This window comes from Camelina sativa, chromosome 8 (assembly GCF_000633955.1).
Source record: "Camelina sativa cultivar DH55 chromosome 8, Cs, whole genome shotgun sequence".
NCBI lineage: Eukaryota > Viridiplantae > Streptophyta > Magnoliopsida > Brassicales > Brassicaceae > Camelina > Camelina sativa.
In genome coordinates this window covers 12,626,193-12,638,228 of record NC_025692.1, presented here as the reverse complement: position 1 = coordinate 12,638,228, position 12,036 = coordinate 12,626,193, and positions in this window count along the sequence as shown.

The following is a 12,036-nucleotide window of genomic DNA, read 5'->3' as shown; positions in this document are numbered from 1 at the left end:
CAAGAAAGATTGAACGGTTTAGCAATTTTATGCATTGAAAAATATATTTTGGAGAGTTTGGAGACTCAACAGTCTGCAACGAAGGTCACTCAAGCCCCTCCAAGGCTCACAGTTATTAAAAATGGAAAAATTCTAACTCAAATAAAACTTTCCATTTTTAGAACTTTTCCACTTTTGGAAACTTTCCCCTTTCAGCAACTGCTAATCCAGGAAAATTTCCCTCTTTAACAACAGCCTCACGGAACTTCATATCCCGAACACCATCTTATCTTTAGTCGCACTATTAACCACCCCTAAGCGACCAAGTAACAAGAGAGATGGGCTGGAATACTCCATTCCCGCTCGAGCCACAGACTACAACTGGGACCAGGCTAGACAAGTTCAAGTCGCGACCTACTTCTCGAACCACTTCTTGAACCCTGCCTTCATCCTCGCTAGCTCTGGGCATTCAGGTACTCGGGTCGGGTTCAGATAGGAATCGATCGGGTTCGGGTTTTTCGGGTAGAGGAGTTTAGGACCCAATAGGGTAAACAGAAAATATCGGTTCGGGTTCGGTTCGGGTCTTACGGGTTCGGGTCGGTTCGGGTCGGTTCGGGTCTAAAATTTCAGAACCTATAAATATCCGAAAAAATTGGGTATCATCCGGGTTCGGGTTTTTTTGTACCTGATTACCCAAAATTTAACCCGATAACCTGAATTTTACCCGATTACCCATAAATTTTAATGTTAAATATTAAAATAAAATTTTTAAAAAATTGGTTAATTTTTTTAAAAATATAGCTAAACATTTCAATAGAATTTTGGTTATTTTGAGTATTTTGATCTAGGAAGTACTAATATTTTTGAATTTTAAGTTGTAACTTTGAATAACTATGTTATAAAAAAAAAAATATAACAAGTATTTTATGTATATTATTTTATTTTGGGTTTGTCGGGTACCCATTCGGTTCTCGGTTCGGTTCCGGGTTCGGTTTCGGGTTCGGTTCCGGTTCTTCGGGTTTAGGAAATTAGTACCCAATAGGGTATTCTACCGGTTCTGGGTTCGGATTTGGGTCCATATTTTTGAGTCAGTTCCGGTTCGGGTTTTCGGGTCCAATTTTTTTGCCCAGACCTAATCCTCGCCTCTGACTCCCATGTCTGCTCCTCCACACCATCACAGTCCCAAAGGACTCTCATCAAAGGAATCTTCTTCTTCCGAAGTTCCTTAATTCTCCTCTCGAGAACCCTCACTGGTCTCGCTTCCAAGGTCATGTTAGGCTGAAGATCATCAGGAATCTTAGCCAACAACTGATCATCCTCGCGGAGATACTTCCGCAACATCGACACATGAAAAACTTTGTGGAAAGCACGCATAACCTCAGGCAACTCCACCCTATATGCTACCAGTCCCACCCGTTCAATCACTCTGAATGGACCCATATACCTCGGACTCAACATAGTCTCTGTCAATGACCTGTTCGGACCCCGTAATATGGCCATCTTGAGGTACACTCTGTCTCCCACCTGACACTCAAGATCTCTCCTCCTCTTATCGGCATAACTCCTCTGCCGATCCTGAGCTTCCTTCATGTTCAGCTTGAGAACCCGAATCTTCTCTGAGGTCTCCTGAACAAAACTCGCCCCGTACATGCTACTCTCACCCAACTGAGTCCAGCACAACGGTGTACGACATGGCCTCCCATACAACGCATCATAAGGGGCCATCCTAATACTCGCCTAATATATGTTGTTGTAAGCAAACTCTACCAAGCTCAGGTGATTTGCCCAATGGCAACCCCAATCCAGCACACACATACTCAACAAATCGTCCAGCGTTTGGGTCGTCTTCTCTGACTGCCCATCTGTCTAGGGATGATAAGTTGTACCCATATGCACCTTAGTGCCCATCTCTGCCTGAAATGCTCTCCAGAACACCGAGGTGAACTTGTAATCCCTATTAGACACAATACTCGCTGGCACACCATGCAATTTGACTATCTTCTTCAGATACTTCTTAGCCAAGACCGCTGCTCTATCAGTCTTCTTAATGGCCAGAAAATGTGTTGACTTAGTTAACCGGTCTACAGTGACCCAAATAGCATCAAAGGTCCGAGACACTGGCAATCCTACCACGAAGTCCATAGTAATCATTTCCCACTTCCACTTTGGAATAGGAAGACTCTTCAGCAACCCGCTTGGAACCTGATGCTCAGCCTTCATTAGTTGACACACATCGCACCTCGCGATCCAACTAGCTACATCCTTCTTCATCCCGACCCAGGGATAGTACCTCTTGAGGTCACGATACATCTTGGTCGCTCCTAGATGAATAGAGAACATGCTCGTATGAGCCTCCCTCAGGATCACTTTCCTTAACTCCTCATTTTTGGGCACACAAATCCGCCCGTGCACCAAGATGGTACCATTAGCTGAGACCTGATACCTTGAACCACCTCTCTGTAGTCATTCACCAACCTCAAATCCTTCTCCTGAGCAAACCGCACTATGCTCAGAAGATCTGCTCTATCAGCCACCTCCAAACCCAACGGCTCCTGAGAAATAGAACACAACCTCAATGCATTAATATTTCCTATCAAAGTCTCCATGTCATGCTCCTGAGCCGAAGCCGCCACTTCTGACTCAGAGCATCAGCAACCAAGTTAGCCTTACCAGGGTGATAGGCTATCTCCAGATCATAACCCGCCACCAGCTCCATGCACCGACTATGCCTCAAATTCAGCTCAGACTGAGTAAATATAGACTTCAAGCTCTTATGATATGTAAACACCTGCATCTTTGCACCATAAAGATAAGATCTCCAAATCTTCAGGGCAAAAACTACAACAGCCATCTCTAAATCATGAGTAGGATAATTGTCCTCATGCTTCCGCAACCGCCGCGAAGCATAGGCAATCACCTTCCCATGCTGCATCAACACACACACCAAACCAACTCTGGATGAATCTGTAGTAACTACATTGGGCTCTCCCTGGCGTAGTAGTAATTATCTCCTTCAGGCTTGCGAAAACCTCTTCATACTCCTGGGACCAAACAAAAGGAATCTCCTTTCCTGTCAACTTAGTCATCGGTCGTGCCTTGCTCGGAAAGCCCTGCACAAATCTCCTGTAATAACTTATCAACCCAAGAAAACTTTTGATCTCTGTGGCATTCTGTGGTCTAGGCCAAACTCGGATAGCCTAAAACTTCTCCGGATCAATAGAAACCCCCCATGCAGACACAATGTGTCCTAAAAAAACTCATCTCTTGCTGCCAAAAATTACAATTGCTCAACTTAGCAAACAACTTATGCTCCCACATCTTCCATTACTGCCATTAAATACACTACATGCTCCCCCACACTCTTGGAATAAACCATAATATCCTCGATGAAAATGATGACATCCAAGTCAAGAAAACTCCTGAAACACGCTGTTCATTAATCTCATCAATGTTGCTGGTGCGTTAGTCAACCCGAAAGGCATCGCCACAGACTCATAAACCCATACCTTGTCCTTCTACTTGATGAACAACACCGAAGCTTCCCACGGTGAAGTGATAAGACAAATGAATCCCCTGCTCAATAAATCCTCTGGTTACTTCCTCTGCTCTACTAGACTAATAATCAAGTATGCCGACATCAACTCACCACCACCCGAATATCAATACCTTTTATCCATCCAAGAACCTCAAGTAACTTGTCTCTTAGGAAAACTTGCACAAGATAACTTATTCCAAAAATAGCTTTTCCGCTTGGGAATTCTCCAAAGCAAATCATCAATACGAGCGTAATAAAACAAACAAGTACCATACATTCACATATTCCGATTCACTGCATCCAATGCTTTGCAAGCCGCTAACTCAACCCAGTTGACTTTTTCCCCCAGGAAGCTTGCCAAAAACTTGAATCTAGCAACCATGTCCATCTCCAATGAACTTCATCCACCATCGTCGCAACAATGAGTTTATCCTGTCATGAAGGTTTCTCTTGAACTTATGTACCTGGCAACCTTGCCCTTGCCGGCTTATATCTGCTGCAGCTCCCCTTCCTGAGACTCCAGCACCACCGACCACACAATCCTGGGCGCATCAGTCACACATTCATGACCGTACCGGTCATAGAACCTGATACGCCCAAATTCGAGGATCACTCTGCCGGATTAGAAAGGATAGAAACTCGCCAAGGTGCAAGGTGAAACAAGGGAGATTTGATGGATTGAAGGGTCGCACAACAGTTGCGGAAGGCTGCTGATATTCCCAACTCCAATGGCTGCTAGATATGACTCACTAGTCCAGCAAGAGGAGGCTGTTGTTTGGATATTACACACCAAGACACAAAGAAATGTTCTAGACAAAGAACAAAGAGATAGACTCTTAAAATGAAAAGGAAATTGATTGATTATTCTCAAATGAGATTACATGAGTTTATATAGTGATAAGAAACTTGGTAACAAAGCCAAGTATTGATTATTCTTGAAACTAAAAGATAATAAAGATAGTAAGTTGAATGAAGATTCAACTCTTGGTGCATGTTTTTCTTCCCAAGGTGAATTGAACTCCATTTTCGTCATCCCTCTTTGACCACAAAATAAAGTGATTATCTTGGGCTTTCTTGGACTTGAATTAGGCTCAAAGTGGGCTGGACTTGATAGATATCATCCCCAATATAATTTTCCATGCTCTCTTTGGCCATAAACTCTCTAATAAGCCCATTTAGTGCATTCATTAGCTGCTTAGCTTTTGGTCTAGTCNCAAGATGGTACCATTAGCTGAGACCTGATACCTTGAACCACCTCTCTGTAGTCATTCACCAACCTCAAATCCTTCTCCTGAGCAAACCGCACTATGCTCAGAAGATCTGCTCTATCAGCCACCTCCAAACCCAACGGCTCCTGAGAAATAGAACACAACCTCAATGCATTAATATTTCCTATCAAAGTCTCCATGTCATGCTCCTGAGCCGAAGCCGCCACTTCTGACTCAGAGCATCAGCAACCAAGTTAGCCTTACCAGGGTGATAGGCTATCTCCAGATCATAACCCGCCACCAGCTCCATGCACCGACTATGCCTCAAATTCAGCTCAGACTGAGTAAATATAGACTTCAAGCTCTTATGATATGTAAACACCTGCATCTTTGCACCATAAAGATAAGATCTCCAAATCTTCAGGGCAAAAACTACAACAGCCATCTCTAAATCATGAGTAGGATAATTGTCCTCATGCTTCCGCAACCGCCGCGAAGCATAGGCAATCACCTTCCCATGCTGCATCAACACACACACCAAACCAACTCTGGATGAATCTGTAGTAACTACATTGGGCTCTCCCTGGCGTAGTAGTAATTATCTCCTTCAGGCTTGCGAAAACCTCTTCATACTCCTGGGACCAAACAAAAGGAATCTCCTTTCCTGTCAACTTAGTCATCGGTCGTGCCTTGCTCGGAAAGCCCTGCACAAATCTCCTGTAATAACTTATCAACCCAAGAAAACTTTTGATCTCTGTGGCATTCTGTGGTCTAGGCCAAACTCGGATAGCCTAAAACTTCTCCGGATCAATAGAAACCCCCCATGCAGACACAATGTGTCCTAAAAAAACTCATCTCTTGCTGCCAAAAATTACAATTGCTCAACTTAGCAAACAACTTATGCTCCCACATCTTCCATTACTGCCATTAAATACACTACATGCTCCCCCACACTCTTGGAATAAACCATAATATCCTCGATGAAAATGATGACATCCAAGTCAAGAAAACTCCTGAAACACGCTGTTCATTAATCTCATCAATGTTGCTGGTGCGTTAGTCAACCCGAAAGGCATCGCCACAGACTCATAAACCCATACCTTGTCCTTCTACTTGATGAACAACACCGAAGCTTCCCACGGTGAAGTGATAAGACAAATGAATCCCCTGCTCAATAAATCCTCTGGTTACTTCCTCTGCTCTACTAGACTAATAATCAAGTATGCCGACATCAACTCACCACCACCCGAATATCAATACCTTTTATCCATCCAAGAACCTCAAGTAACTTGTCTCTTAGGAAAACTTGCACAAGATAACTTATTCCAAAAATAGCTTTTCCGCTTGGGAATTCTCCAAAGCAAATCATCAATACGAGCGTAATAAAACAAACAAGTACCATACATTCACATATTCCGATTCACTGCATCCAATGCTTTGCAAGCCGCTAACTCAACCCAGTTGACTTTTTCCCCCAGGAAGCTTGCCAAAAACTTGAATCTAGCAACCATGTCCATCTCCAATGAACTTCATCCACCATCGTCGCAACAATGAGTTTATCCTGTCATGAAGGTTTCTCTTGAACTTATGTACCTGGCAACCTTGCCCTTGCCGGCTTATATCTGCTGCAGCTCCCCTTCCTGAGACTCCAGCACCACCGACCACACAATCCTGGGCGCATCAGTCACACATTCATGACCGTACCGGTCATAGAACCTGATACGCCCAAATTCGAGGATCACTCTGCCGGATTAGAAAGGATAGAAACTCGCCAAGGTGCAAGGTGAAACAAGGGAGATTTGATGGATTGAAGGGTCGCACAACAGTTGCGGAAGGCTGCTGATATTCCCAACTCCAATGGCTGCTAGATATGACTCACTAGTCCAGCAAGAGGAGGCTGTTGTTTGGATATTACACACCAAGACACAAAGAAATGTTCTAGACAAAGAACAAAGAGATAGACTCTTAAAATGAAAAGGAAATTGATTGATTATTCTCAAATGAGATTACATGAGTTTATATAGTGATAAGAAACTTGGTAACAAAGCCAAGTATTGATTATTCTTGAAACTAAAAGATAATAAAGATAGTAAGTTGAATGAAGATTCAACTCTTGGTGCATGTTTTTCTTCCCAAGGTGAATTGAACTCCATTTTCGTCATCCCTCTTTGACCACAAAATAAAGTGATTATCTTGGGCTTTCTTGGACTTGAATTAGGCTCAAAGTGGGCTGGACTTGATAGATATCATCCCCAATATAATTTTCCATGCTCTCTTTGGCCATAAACTCTCTAATAAGCCCATTTAGTGCATTCATTAGCTGCTTAGCTTTTGGTCTAGTCATAGGTCCTTCAGGTACACGCAATGGTTCCTCAGCTACAAGCTCCTCTGGTTCAAGCTCAGCTACATATTCCTCAGGTTCAAGCTCAACTACTAGTTCATCCTCCTTAGCTTCATTCATGATCACATCATCCCCCTCCTCTTGAAAAGGATTTGACCTCAAATCTGGATCATCTGCCACAAAAAGAACTAAATGAGAAACATTAAAGCTTGAACTCACGTTGTACTTACCTTGAAGATCAAGTTGGTAGACATTGTCATTGATCTTTCTTTTGATCTCAAAGGGTCCATCAATTCTAGGCATGATTTTTGACTTCGTTTCAGCTGGAAACCGTTCTTTCCTCAAGTGAAACCACACTTGGTCTCCATGTTTAAATACCATCTTGCGCCTTCCTTTGTTAGCTTGTTTTGCATACTGNTTCTTCCCAAGGTGAATTGAACTCCATTTTCGTCATCCCTCTTTGACCACAAAATAAAGTGATTATCTTGGGCTTTCTTGGACTTGAATTAGGCTCAAAGTGGGCTGGACTTGATAGATATCATCCCCAATATAATTTTCCATGCTCTCTTTGGCCATAAACTCTCTAATAAGCCCATTTAGTGCATTCATTAGCTGCTTAGCTTTTGGTCTAGTCATAGGTCCTTCAGGTACACGCAATGGTTCCTCAGCTACAAGCTCCTCTGGTTCAAGCTCAGCTACATATTCCTCAGGTTCAAGCTCAACTACTAGTTCATCCTCCTTAGCTTCATTCATGATCACATCATCCCCCTCCTCTTGAAAAGGATTTGACCTCAAATCTGGATCATCTGCCACAAAAAGAACTAAATGAGAAACATTAAAGCTTGAACTCACGTTGTACTTACCTTGAAGATCAAGTTGGTAGACATTGTCATTGATCTTTCTTTTGATCTCAAAGGGTCCATCAATTCTAGGCATGATTTTTGACTTCGTTTCAGCTGGAAACCGTTCTTTCCTCAAGTGAAACCACACTTGGTCTCCATGTTTAAATACCATCTTGCGCCTTCCTTTGTTAGCTTGTTTTGCATACTGCTTGATCTTCTCCTTGATGTTTATTCTTGATTTCTTATGGATCTGTTTGGCAAGTTCAGCTTTCTTTTTCCCATCCAAAATAGCTCTTTCACTCAAAGGTAGAGGGGTTAGATCCAATGGACATAAAGGATTAAGCCACAAACGATTTGGAACGGAGAAAACTTAGTTCCTAGTTTAGACCAAAGCGTTTTCCAGAAGTAACTCAAAAACTTTGTATCCCTATTAGAAACAATTGACTTAGGCACTCCATGCAAACGAACAATTTCCCTAAAGAACAACTCAACAACATGCAAAACATTATCAGTTTTGTGACAAGGTATGAAATGCGCCATTTTTAAAAATTGATGAATGACCACAAAAACTGAATCTTTACCAGTCCTAGTTCTAGGCAAACCAAACATAAAATCCATAGAAATATCATGCCAAGGCTGAGTAGGAATAGGATGTCGATACTTTACCGTGATGTTGTTGATGGCTCTACAATCAACACACATGCGCAAACTTTCATCCTTTTTGGGCACAAGTAAGACTAGAACCGCACATGGGATCACGCTCTCTCTGTTATGTCCCTTCTCCATGATTTCATTAACTTGCCTTTAAATCTCCAATGTCTCCACGGAATTAGTCCTGTAAGCTCTTATTGGCGACAAACCGTTAGGATTCTCTTCTCGAAAGATATCTGAGAATTCCTGCAAAATATCTATCAAATTACTCGGGAGCTCCGGTGCAAGGTCAGAAAATCCCATTAGTGTTTCTTTATACACAAGCAAAAGCAATGGCTGTTGAGAGTACACAGATTTCCTTACTTAACTCTCTTTGACAAAGAAGTTGGAGTTCTTAGGAGATACCTCAGGTTTTGCTGGTTTAATTTTTTTGTCCTGACTTTTCTTCAACTGGACCTTGTCTTGATACCACTTGATACGCCCAAATTCAAGGATCACTCAGCCGGATTAGAAAAGATAGAAACTCGCCAAGGTGCAAGGTACAACAAGATAGATTTAATGGATTAAGGGGTCGCACAACAGTTGCGGAAGGCTGCTGATATTCCCAACTCCAATCGCTGCTAGATATGACACACTAGTCCAGCAAGAGGAGGCTGTTTCTTGGATATTACACACCAAGAAACAAAGAAATGTTATAGACAAAGAACAAAGAGATAGACTCATAAAATGAAAAAGAAATTGATTGATGATTCTCAAATGAGATTACCACTTAATGCAATCTGCTCTAACAACAAAACCTAAAAAGACAAGGTTATCCGTACAAAAACTGCATTTCTTGAGCCACTCAACTGAACCTTGGACTGATCTTTCAATGGATTTTGTGCTAGGTCTGCCTAGAACCAAGATAGGTAGAGATTCTGTCTTTGTGGTTGTTGATAGATTTTCTAAGATGGCACACTTCATTCCATGTCACAAAACTGATGATGCTTCAAACGTTGCTGATTTGTTCTTTAGAGAAGTTGTTCGATTGCATGGCATGCCTAGAACTATTGTTTCTGATAGGGATACTAAGTTCTTAAGCTATTTCTGGAAAACTTTGTGGTCTAAGTTAGGGACTAAGTTGTTGTTTTCAACTACTTGTCATCCTCAAACTGATGGACAAACTGAAGTAGTAAATAGAACTTTGTCTACACTTTTGCGTGCTATCATTAAGAAAAACATCAAATCTTGGGAAGAGTGTTTGCCTCATGTTGAGTTTGCATATAATCATTCAGTTCATTTTGCTACTAAGTATTCCCCTTTCCAAATTGTTTATGGTTTTAACCCTTTAACACCTTTGGATCTAATCCCTTTACCTTTGAGTGAAAGAGTTAGTATGGATGGAAAAAAGAAGGCTGAACTTGTTAAGCAGATTCATGAGAAGGCACGACTCAATATTGAAACAAGGACAAAGCAGTATGAGAAGCAAGCAAACAAAGGAAGACGTCAGCTGGTTTTTTGAAGTGGGAGATCTAGTTTGGATACATTTGAGAAATGAACGTTTCCCAGCTGAAAGAGAGTCTAAACTAATGCCAAGGGTCGATGGTCCATTCAAAGTCTTGACGAAAATTAGTGACAATGCTTACAAGCTTGATTTGCAAGGTAAGTACAAAGTGAGTTCCGCTTTTAATGTTTCTGATTTGGCTCCATTTGTTGCAGATGGTGCGGATTTGAGGACAAATCCTTTTGAAGAGGAGGGGCATGATATGATACTAGAAAGCAATGAGGATAATCAAGTTGAAGCTGAGCTTGTTCCTGAGGATGCTATGCTTGTACCTGTTGGACCAATGACAAGGGCAAGGACCAAACAGCTTGCTGGAGCTGTTCATTTGATATTTGAAGATATTTGGAGCAAAGAGAACATGGGAATTTCTATTGGGAATGATATCTATCAAGTCCAGCCCACTTTGAGCATAATACAAGCCCAAGAAAGCCCAAAATAATCACTTTATTTTGTTGTCAAAAGAGGGTCACGAAAATAGAGTTCAACTCACCTTGGGAAAGACACCTTGGGAAGAGAAACATGCACCAAGGGTTGAATCTTCATTCAACTTACTATCTTTATTATCTTTTAGTTTCAAGAACAATTAATACTTGTCTTTGTTACCAAGTTTCTTATCCCTATATAAAGAAATGTAATCTCATTTGAGAATCATCAATCAATTTTCCTTTTCATTTTAAGAGTCTATCTCTTTGTTCTTTGGCTAGAACATTTCCTTGTTTCTTGGTGTGTAATATCCAAGCAGCAGCCTCCTCTTGCTGGACTAGTGTGTCATATCTAGCAGCGATTGGAGTTGGGAATATCAGCAGCCTTCTGCAACTGCTGTGCGACCCCTCAATCCATCAAATCTCCCTTGTTGCACCTTGCACCTTGGCGAGTTTCTATCCTTTCTAATCCGGCTGAGTGATCCTTGAATTTGGGCGTATCAAGTGGTATCAGAGCAGATGGCATTAAGGTTGATGAGGAGAAAGTTAAAGCTATAAGAGTATGGCCGATCCCTAAGACCGTTGGAGAAATAAGGAGCTTTCATGGACTAGCTGGATTCCATTAGGCACTTTGTGAAAGACTTTAGCACTATAGCTGCACCACTTAATGCCATCATGTGATCCTCCTTGATACACCCAAATTCGAGGATCACTCAGCCGGATTAGAAAGGATAAAAACTCGCCAAGGTGCAAGGTGCAACAAGGGAGATTTGATGGATGGAAGGGTCGCACAACAGTTACGGAAGGCTGCTGATATTCCCAACTCCAATGGCTGCTAGATATGACTCACTAGTCCAACAAGAGGAGGCTGTTGCTTGGATATTACACACCAAGAAACAAAGAAATGTTCTAGACAAAGAACAAAGAGATAGACTCTTAAAATGAAAAGAAAATTGATTGATTATTCTCAAATGAAATTACATGAGTTTATATAGTGATAAGAAACTTGGTAACAAAGCTAAGTATTGATTATTCTTGAAACTAAAAGATAATAAAGATAGTAAGTTGAATGAAGATTCAACTCTTGGTGCATGTTTCTCTTCCCAAGGTGTCCTTTCCAAGGTGAGTTGAACTCCATTTTCGTCATCCCTCTTTGACCACAAAATAAAGTGATTATCTTGGATTTTCTTGAACTTGAATTAGGTTCAAAGTGGGCTGGACTTGATATATATCATCCCCGATATAGAAAAATGTCTATTACATGAGATTTGAACCAAGCTGTTGTTTTAGAAAAATGGGTTTGAACCAGGCTGTTGTTTTAGAAAAGTAAAAATACATTTTATAGAAAAATGTATACATTTTATAGAAAAAAAAAATACATTTTATAGAAAAATGTCTCACGTCCACGTTAGCCTTCCAATCCAAACCCATTTGAGTAGAAAACCAAAAATCTTGATTGAGTGAAATACTGAAATGGAATAATACTCATAATAATGACCCATCCATAACCATCAT